Source organism: Dipodomys merriami, unplaced genomic scaffold, assembly GCF_024711535.1.
Source record: "Dipodomys merriami isolate MVZ:Mamm:240054 unplaced genomic scaffold, mDipMer1.0.p SCAF_1, whole genome shotgun sequence".
Lineage (NCBI taxonomy): Eukaryota > Metazoa > Chordata > Mammalia > Rodentia > Heteromyidae > Dipodomys > Dipodomys merriami.
Genome location: NW_027202270.1, coordinates 8,900,128 through 8,909,362, shown reverse-complemented (window position 1 = coordinate 8,909,362; position 9,235 = coordinate 8,900,128). Strand labels below are relative to the sequence as shown.

The 9,235-nt window shown below is 47.7% G+C and overlaps 1 pseudogene; it reads left to right on the top strand.

Moving 5' to 3' along the window:
* The first annotated feature begins 6,028 nt into the window (after positions 1 to 6,028).
* LOC138811541 (transmembrane protein 126A pseudogene) lies at positions 6,029 to 6,601 on the top strand (annotated as a pseudogene).
* Positions 6,602 to 9,235: the final 2,634 nt, after the last annotated feature.

The following is a 9,235-nucleotide window of genomic DNA, read 5'->3' as shown; positions in this document are numbered from 1 at the left end:
CTACCAACAACAACACTACCAACAACAACAACACTACCACTACCACCACCACCAACAACAACAACACTACCACCACCACTACCAACAACAACACTACCAACAACAACAACACTACCACCAACAACACTACCACTACCACCAACAACAACAACACTACCACCACCAAGACAAAATTAAAATCCCCAAGGATACAGAACAAGAGTCCACAACCCACTTCAGATTCATCAGAATCCTAAATCTAAACCATCTTCTATTCCTGGTAATCATTTTATTAAACCATAAGTTGGTTGCTCAACTTATAAGTTGGTGTAACTCCATTGGAATCTGCCCCTGCTGCATATACCACACTTCAGTGAGCATGATTGTGTTATATGCATGAGACCCTGTATGCATTTATGTATATACTTATCATTTCACTCTCACTTCTTTTTTTTTTTTTTGTCAGTCGTGGGGCCTGAACTCTGGGCCTGGGCGCTGTCCCTCAGCTCTTCAGCTCTAGGCTAGCACTCTACCATTTGAGCTACAGCACCACTTCCTTCAGTCTCACTTCTACACACAAGAGAAATAAGCCCTTAGCATGTGCTCTAAGGTGGGGAGGGGAGAGGCGGGAGGGAGACCCAGGAGAGAGAGGCAGATGAAGGAAAGGAGGAAGAGCAGGGGAAGGTAATCATAACACAGAATAGACATGTCAAAATGGAGCCTGGAAAATTAAGTGGGGGGGGAGAGATGGGGGGAATGAAGAAAGGGTGACATGGCTCAAGATGCATTGTACTTACAAACTGACATAAAGAGCTGAAAGCCCCCCGGTAACATAATAACATAAGTAAATAAAATAACAAAAATATAAAAACCTAAACCCTGTCCTCAGGTAACTTTTGCACAGCCAAGCCCCCACTTCCGGCCTTCAGACTGGAGCTCTTTCAAGTGTCTTCTGCAACCATGCACTGCTCAGATTTGTGTTGGATCCGTCCTGACTTGGGCCTGTTGGCATTTGCTTTCTGTCTTCTGAAGCTCCTATTACTCCTCTCGGGGCTGTGTGGTAAGATTTCTTGGAAGGTCTCGGTGGCCCAGAGTTTTCCAGCCTTTGAAATGCAACCCCTCTCCCCGTGTCACATGAGGACATTCGTGACTCTCTGTTTGGAAGAGGACACAGTCCTTTCCGCTCAGCGTTTCCATACGCTGAGCCTCCGCTTTGCTTTCACAGCTGCTCTTAGTGCCTGGGGTGGGGTGGGGGGCTGCCTGGGGGCTTGAATCTCTCTCCAGATCCTCTGCTCTCTCTCAGCAAAGGTCACGGGGATGCCCATCCCTTAGGGCAGGAAGAAGACCATATGTCCTGGTCAAACTCTGCCAGCACAACTCCTCTTAGTGTCTTTCTAGAAAGCTCCCCATGGCCCTCTACCCCTATCAGCTTTCATGCAGAAGAAGCATTGGCCTGCGAGGGTCCTCGGGAAAAGCCAGCTGGCCCTCGAACCTCTTTGTGCATCTGGGAGGATGAACTATCTGCGGTCTGACCTCCGTCCGGGCCACAGAAAGCCAGCTTTGCTGTGTGGCTGGAGAGCGTCCCTCGGCAGTGCCGCGGGCCAGTTCACTTTACACATTTGATCGAGGAAATTAAGTTCAATTGGATGAGGAGGAAGGCCGAATGATTTCTAACAGTGAGATGGAAAGTCCCTCACCTCAGCCAGGGAGGAGTTTGAACTGTCCTGATGGCAGATTCCACACACGCAATGTGCATCTCCTGAGCTGCTTCTTCAGCCCATCCAGATAAGTAAAAAAAAAAAAATCAAATACTGGCAGCGTTAGAAGAAGAAGACCATATGTTAATTTCCAGAGGAAATAGCTACTCATTAAAATATTTGCAGAGTCTGATGAAAAATATTTTGGTTTTCTAATAATATGCCTCATATTCTGAAGCAGCCAAACAACCCACACCCTTAGCCTGGCTGGAACTAATATCAGCAAGGGTGTGTGGTGAAAAATGGGAACTTGCAGGCAAAGATCTATGAAGTGTATTCTCAAGCGATGCACTCTGCCCCTTGCCATACCACTTTCTCACTTGATATACACATTCAGAGATGCAATGTGGCCAATACTAAAATCACCAAAAGAATACCTAGAGAGTTACAAACAGAGGAGGAGAGTGCAACCAATAAGAATACACCAAGAGCCAGGCACCAGTGGCTCACGCCTGTCATCCTAGCTACTCAGGAGGCTGAGATCTGAGGATCACAGTTCAAAGCCAGCCCAGGTAGGAAACTCTGTGAGACTCTTCTCTCCCCTATACCATCAGAAAACCAGAAGTGGCACTGTGGCTCAAGTGGTAAAGCACTCACCTTGAGCTGAAGAGCTGAGGGACAGGGCCCAGGCCCAGAGTTCAAGCCCCACGACTGACAAAAAAAAAAATGCATCAGGAAAGCCACATCAATTACAGGCAGTGTGTGTGTGTGTGTGTGTGTGTGTGTGTGTGTGTGTGTGTGTGTGTGTGTGTGTGTGTGTGTGTGTGTACATATAGCTACCCAGCTGACTTCTCTGTGAGCAGTTTCGATAAAAATGAGAAGGCTATGCACAGAAGAACTGAGAGGCCGATCAACACGGAGACAGTGAACTAGTCACCTCTTCAAACTCTTCAAAATAATCTACAACGTTAGACAATAGCAAATCACTTAGGTGTCTCTGATCCTGTAAAATACTATTTGTTGAAATGAACCCCAGGAAATGCAAACAAGAGGGTTTTTTCTTTGTTGCTGTTTTTGTTTGCTTTTTGTCTTGCCTCTTTGTTTATCTGCCTTTAGGAGGACAGGGGGGTACAGAAATGGTCAGATCAAAGGTGAAAAAAAAATGTAGCAGTGGTACTCACTAGACCCAATGTTGAAAATGAACTGTACAACTTGTGTGTGGGGAGGGGAGGGGGAAACTGGGAGAGAGGGAGGGAAGGGTGACATTGTCCAAAAAAGAAATGTATTCTTTACCTGATTTATGTAACTGTACCTCCTCTGTTCATCATCTTTATCGTAATACTTTTTAAAAAATTTAAGAAAATAGTAAATCACCTGCAACTATAAAATTAAGACATAACTTTAAGTTGATGGATTCCTACATACAAAATTCTAGCATCAAGATTTAGGTTGAGTCATGGCCTGTCATCTTTGCTACTCAGATGCCTGAGTATCTAGGTTGATACTTGATCTGAGGATCAAGGTTCAAAGCCAACCTGGGGAGAAAAGTTTATGAGACTCTTGTTTCCAATTGGTCTCCCTGGAAGTAGAGGTGTTGATCAGGTGGTGGAGCACTGGGCTTGAACAAAAAAGCCAAGTGAGAGTGTAAGGCCCTGAATTCTAGCCTCAGTACCATACACAGAAAAAAAAAAGTTAATTGGGAAGGAAAACTAATAAGAACACAGCTCGGTTGAATCCACTTGAAATGAAGGAGAACATATCATTAGACACAGCCTAGAGAATTCAACTAGATAACTGGGGTTGATGAGACTGTGACTCCATCTTTAATGCTAATACACCTGGCCCACAAAAGGATTATTGCCATTTTTGAATATTTTAAATGAAGACAATTAATGAAATTATATCCAAAGAGCAGTCTTTAAAGGATGGGGTCTGAAGAAAATAAGGACAGATAATCAGCTCTACTAGTTTAAGATCTACTAGTTAAGGGTTAAAACAGCATGAAGAAGGCCAGCAGTGGCCAATATAGATGTGACTCAGGACTCAGCCTCAGACCAAGAAGGTTCTAATGACAGGTGGTCCAATGATAGCGGTCCCTCTTAGGACCACAATGCTTCTCACCAAGGCGAATACTGGGAAAGGATGGGTATGGGGATTTACTGTAGACATTAACCTGAGGGCCAAGGCTTGGGAAGCAAGGCGGGGGCTTCCCAATTCCCCAGAGTGGAAAGGATCACTTCAGAGACGGCTTGACAGGAAGAGCATGCACTCCGCACCCCCTTCCTGGGATGAGGAGATGTTACAAGTTCTTGTCCAGAGAACATGGGGTGGGGACCTCCCACAGAGCACGCAGCTTTGCAAATCCTGATGTCTGGGCTACAAAACCAGGTTTCCCCTCACTTAACCCCAATTAGAGTGTCGGGATAAACAGAGAAAATCGGCCAGAGAGAATTCAGTCTCATTCCACACACCTTGATGTATTCTTACGATTGTAAAAGCACGGTGGGGTGAGATTCCATTTTATCACAGGATAAAATGGCAGCTTATGGAGTTCCCGTGAATTGCCCAAGTCACTTTGGAAATCCCTAGCCAGGCTGGGCCTTTGCTCCCAGTCGTCGGTGGACCTGTCACCTGTGCCACAAGGGATGAAAGAACTTTCGGGACATACAACAATCCCCTACAAGTTGTCTGCTAGAATTTCCTAGCGGACAAATTGAGGAAATACGTAAAGGCTTGGATTTCAATGTTGTGCCTATGGAGAATGACAAGTGTTTTCCATGTCTCAAGTGAAGAACGTAGGCTCATGAATCACTCTATGGAGTCTAGTTGAAGGAGGCTAGAATTACCAAGTCATTGTTTAACTCACCTTAAAATCAGGGCACAATTCCTGGATAATCTTACTTTATTATATTCTAAGCTATAGATTATTTTTTTGGGGGGGTATTCATCATGGGTCTTGAACTCTGGGACCTGGGCGCTGTCCCTCAGCTTAAAGCTGAGCACTCTCTACCACTTGAGCCACAGAACCGCTTCTGGTTTTGTAGTGGTTAACTGGAGATAAGAGTCTCATGGACTTTCCTGCCCAGGCTGGCTTTGAACCGTGATCCTCAGATCTCAGCCTCCTGAGTAGCTAGGATGACAGGTGTGAGCCACCACTACCCGGCTAGATTTTTTTTTTAACAAGGACATGCACACACTCCTTCATCCATCCATTTACAAGGAGTAGAAATAAGAAATGAGTGGAGGAAGGCTGAGGCAGAGAGTTTGAGATCAGCTGGAATTCCCCTCATGATAAGATCTTACAGGGGTGAATCCGGGGAAGGAGTTCAGCAAATGTCATCTGAATAATACTCACTTTGTGGCCTCAGATCAAACCACTCTGGCTAGCACACCTGCAGTGCTGTTTATTCTCAGCCCCTCCCCTTGGAGATCGGACTCTACCCATGTGGGGACAGGGCAGGAATCAGAATCAGGAATCCTCATGCAGACGCCTGTGATGACCTTTGAACTCTCAGCCCAGGAAGAGCCTTCCAAGCTGTGAAGACCCAAACTCACCTTCTAGAAACAGGCACAGAAAACACACATGATCATGTGTTTCAGATGGACTATTTCCAAGTAGAGAAGCAATGACCCCCAAAGTGCTCCTCGCTGAGCCAGGTCAGCCCTTGCCCTTTAGTGACAGGCCAGCGCTGGTCACAGAGACCCAGAGAACTAAGTGGCCTTAGGGCAAACACTCAGGCAGACAAATCCGCCTCCCTGGAAGACTTGGTCACGTGATGACCAGGTCATCCAAGGCCTTGCCCTCTCTCACTGGCCTAGATATATAGCCACAACTGGGTGGGGTTGGGGGGGACCCCAAATAAGGCTCTGTGAACACAGCCTGGAGATGCTGGCTCCAGCCACAGTCTTCCTCCCTCTACTTTGAGCAGGAGAAGCTCACTCTCAACTTTGGGCATTTCTCTCCAAGTTGGCACATGGCTCTGGAAGGAGGGAAGAGGGGAGGGAGAGAGGGAAGGAGGAGGGCCAAGAAGGGAGGAAGGGAAGTTAAGGAGGTTGGGAAGGAGGAGAGGAGGGAATGAGAGAGGGAAGGAGGGAAAGGAGGAAGGAAAAAGGAGGAAAGGCAGGAAAGAGGTAGAAAGAGAGGAAAAGAGGAAGGAAGAGAAGGAGGGAGGGAAGGAGTAAGGGAAGAAAGGAGGGAGAAGGGGAGAGCGTGAGGAAGGGAAAGGAGGGTGGAAAGAGAGAGGGAGGATGCATCAGCCAAAGATGGCTGCGCCCAGGCAAATGGAGCAAAGGTTGTGGTGAGACCCGAGCGGCCCAGGAGGAAACGGGAGCCGGCTGCTGGCAGGTTCGAGATGGATCATAAACCAGATGACACCCTCGAGGAAAACTTAACTTTTGATATCATAACCAGACAAATTAACCAACTTCCAGAAGCAGGAATACCCTTGAATATGGGTCAGCGTATGTTGGACTTAGTGGGGCTCTCTGTGGCCTAGTAACTAACAGTCTTTTCTGATGTGTCTTGCATGTTACAAAGGCTCCAGTGGCATCTGGCCTACCAATGGCAGTGATCCCATTCTTGACAGCTAATGTGGCTTACAGAGGTTTTGTAAGTTTACCTTTGAGTACAGGTGATTTGAGTTGTGAAACCTGGGTGGAGTGATTGGTTTAGCTGTAGGTGGTCTGTACCCTATTATCTTGGCATTCCTATAAATGGGGGTCTAGCAGCCAGGTTTGGATCAGCACTGCTACCAGATAGAGCAAACATCTTCACTTTCTGGATCAGGATTTCTAAGCTTGTCTTTAGAAAAATGCTATTTCCCATTTTACTTCAGACTGCATTTGCAGCATACCTTGGATCTAGACAATATCAGCTACTCATAAAGGCTCTTCAGTTACCTGAACCTGACCTAAAAATGACTTAAATAAAATAAATAGGTGAAAATAAAAAAAGAGAGAGAGGGAGGATTGAGAGGGTTAGGGAGAGAGACAGAGTGGAGATGGAAGGGAGGGAGGAAGGAGGAAAAGAGAGGAAGGCAAGGAGGGAGGGAGGAAAAGAGGAAGGAAGAGAAGGAGGGAGTGAGGGAAGGAAGCGGGAAGGGAGGAGGGAGAGAGGAAGGGTGGTAAGGGGGAAGGGAAGGAGGAAGGGAGGAAAGGAGGGAGAAGGGGAGAGAGGGAGAAAGGGAGGGTGGAAAAGAGAGAGGGAGGACTGAGAGAGGGGAGGGAGAGAGAGAAGGGAGAAGGGAGGGAGGGAGGGAGGGAAGGGGGGGTCAGAGAAGGAGGCGGGAGTCTCCAGTTAATTGCTGCAGGTTACTTTGGGTAAGATCCACTGAGACAGCACAGCACACGGGCTGGGTTGTAACTCATCACCTGGGGTGCAGGCATTTGTGGGTCTCCAGCCCCCCGCAGGCCCCTGGCTCGGGCAGAGCCAAGCGTCCTCTCTGGGATTGCTCCCCTGGCACAGAGGCCTCTCTGGGCCGTGTCCTCAGCAGGACCCTCCGTGGCTCTCCACAGTCCTGGGGTCCCCACGCCTCCGCCGGGCGCCTGCGCCCCTGATCACGCCAGGGATGGACCTAGCCACCTTGTGCATCCACACCACGACCCCGCCTTCCCCTCTGAGGCGCGGGTAGGACCCTGAAGCCGGCCCACCTTCTATCCTTGCAAGCCCAGCACCAAGTTTAGCTTGCAGAAAGAGCAAGGGAGGAGACAAAGGCAGCCTGAATTCGAGCCTAAAGGGGGAGTCTGGAAGAAGCCCTGGGTGTGGGGGAGGGGTCGTTTCCAGGGCCCCCCATTCTTTCCTGTAACCCAGGGCAGCCCCAGAGACACCCGGCAGGGGTGGAGCTGCTGAGGGTGGATTCACAGGTGAGCCAGAACAAAGCCTCCCTCCGCCATCACTTCCCCCTGACAGCCACTAGAGGGCGATGGAGGCCCATTCATCCCGCCCGTCCTGGAGTCCTCCAAAGCCCCTCCCTTACCTTCAAGGCACAGAGTGGGGGAATCTGGTTTGTGGCTCTGCTTGAGTCAGACCATAGAACTGTCCTGTAGTCTGCAATGAGACCCTGCGGGACATCCGGGCACTGCTCCTCCATGCTTGCTCTGGCCTGCCTGATTTCTCTGTACCCTCACCCAAAGGCCCAGGCTTGGAAATGTTTTTGCCCACCCCCTCCTCCCCCAATGGGTCAGGTTGAGAGAAGGAGGCCCTCGGATCCCCTAGCCTTCAGCTCCAGGCCAGCCCATTGTCAGAGCTCCATTTTCAACCCTCAGAAGCAAACAGCATCCATCCGGTTACTGTAGCCCTGTCCCACCTCCTGGGGTTGGGGAGGATGGGGGTGGGCTGGGGGGTGGGGGCGTCTCCCCCTTCCCGTTCTCTCTCCTCCACCGGGCTGGGACTCCCTTCTTCCCAGACAGATGGGGATGGGCAGTCTGCAGCCACCAGCCCAAAGCTGACCACGCCTGCGCGAGGGAACTATTTCCAGGGCCCAGCTCAACTTCTGGAGGACAGGGCGATGAAGGGTGAGTTCGGGGTTGAGAGCCAAAACCGCAGCCATCAACACCACCAGGGCCATCAGCAGTGAGATCTGGTCTTCGGGGAATAAACTAACCAATGACAAAGGAGAAGAAGGTCTAGCTTGGTTCTGGAGCAAGGTTTTTAAGACTTGAGCTGGCAAACGAATCACCTGGATATTGTTTGTTTCTTTGTATTTTCTTTAAGTAGTTGTACAAAGGAGTCGACACTTAACAAGGCAGTTTATGAACACAATGTATCTCGGCCAGTGTCTCCCTTGAGAACGTTCTCATCCATCCCGCCCCGCCCCGCCCCTGCCCTTACTCTTCTTAGTGCTGTGGGGTTTACAGGGATTTTTCACTGCATTCTTAAACACAGATTTCTGGTCCTCTTCTCAAGGCTCTGACTTCAAAGTCTAGATTGCAATCCTATTATTTATATTTCTTTGCGGCAGTTGGGAGATAATAAATTCTACTCTCTCCTTAGGTAGGTTATTTCGAATAACATTTTTTTCTTATTTTTAACACCTGGTTTTATGACTCCACTTTGAATAGCTTTGTATGGTTCGCCTCTTCTTTATAGATGATCAAATATAAAAGCACATATTTGAATTTTATTTTTTAAATAAGATCAATTCTACAAAATTGTGCCCTAGAAGAAACCTCCCTCTTGAGTTTAAGATTCTTTGAGCCGGTTAAAAAAATATATAATGACTACAATAATAAATATTTTTGCAATTAGTTTTGTAAAGAGTCTGCTTAAGTCATACATTTTAATACACGTGGAATTTTTAATTTCACACATGATTTAACACTAAACAAAGTTTATTTAAAAATACTCACAAAACTGTAACCAGCAGATTAAATGCTTTTCATTGGGAAATTGTATAGAAACTCAGACAAAGAGCAGAGAGAAAAACTAAAAATTGTCCTTGGCATGGTTTTTTTTTTTTACTCCATATAGAACCAGATGTTAAAAGAAAAAAAAGTCAATTTAGCTTAGTTTCTCTTCTCTATAATACCTCACATTTACGGATTTCCCCTCCCCCTCCATT